Below are 601 nucleotides of genomic sequence, written 5' to 3'. Positions count from 1 at the left end.
AATTTTATAACTATCAATAGAAATTTTTTTTATGTTAATATCTAATTATATTTTTATATATAGAGAAAAAATATTATTTTTAAATAGCAAGTATAAAAATTAATTATTCTATTTGTGCAACAAACTTAACACCTAATTAAATGTAAAAGTATACACGTTAAATTATTTTAAATTTTAGATAAGGAATGTTAAAATTAATTATTAATAAAAAAATTAGACTTTTTTCCATATAAAAATAATAACTAAAAATTTTATTATTTGATTTTTTATCTACAAATACCTTAGTCTTCTTAGTCAGAAATTTTTGTTAACCTATGAATTTTTTTATAAAAGTAATTTGATTTTATAAATCTTTTGTGCCATACATAATCTATACTATTAAAATAAAGTGGACCATAATTTTAAAAAAACTTATATTTTCATAATGTTATTACGGATAAAAATACAAATTTTACCATCCTCCCACCAATACTTGTATATTAATATTATAAAAGAATTTAGCTAATGAAATAAAAAGTCAATAAATAATTCAGCAAACAAAATTTGATACTACTTAAAGTGTATGAATAAATTCTTTTAAGAATTCCATTCAGGATATTAC

The sequence above is a fragment of the Arachis ipaensis genome, chromosome B03 (genome assembly GCF_000816755.2).
Source record: "Arachis ipaensis cultivar K30076 chromosome B03, Araip1.1, whole genome shotgun sequence".
Taxonomy (NCBI): domain Eukaryota; kingdom Viridiplantae; phylum Streptophyta; class Magnoliopsida; order Fabales; family Fabaceae; genus Arachis; species Arachis ipaensis.
The sequence above is the reverse complement of the archived record's forward strand: the minus strand, read 5'-3'. Positions refer to the sequence as shown.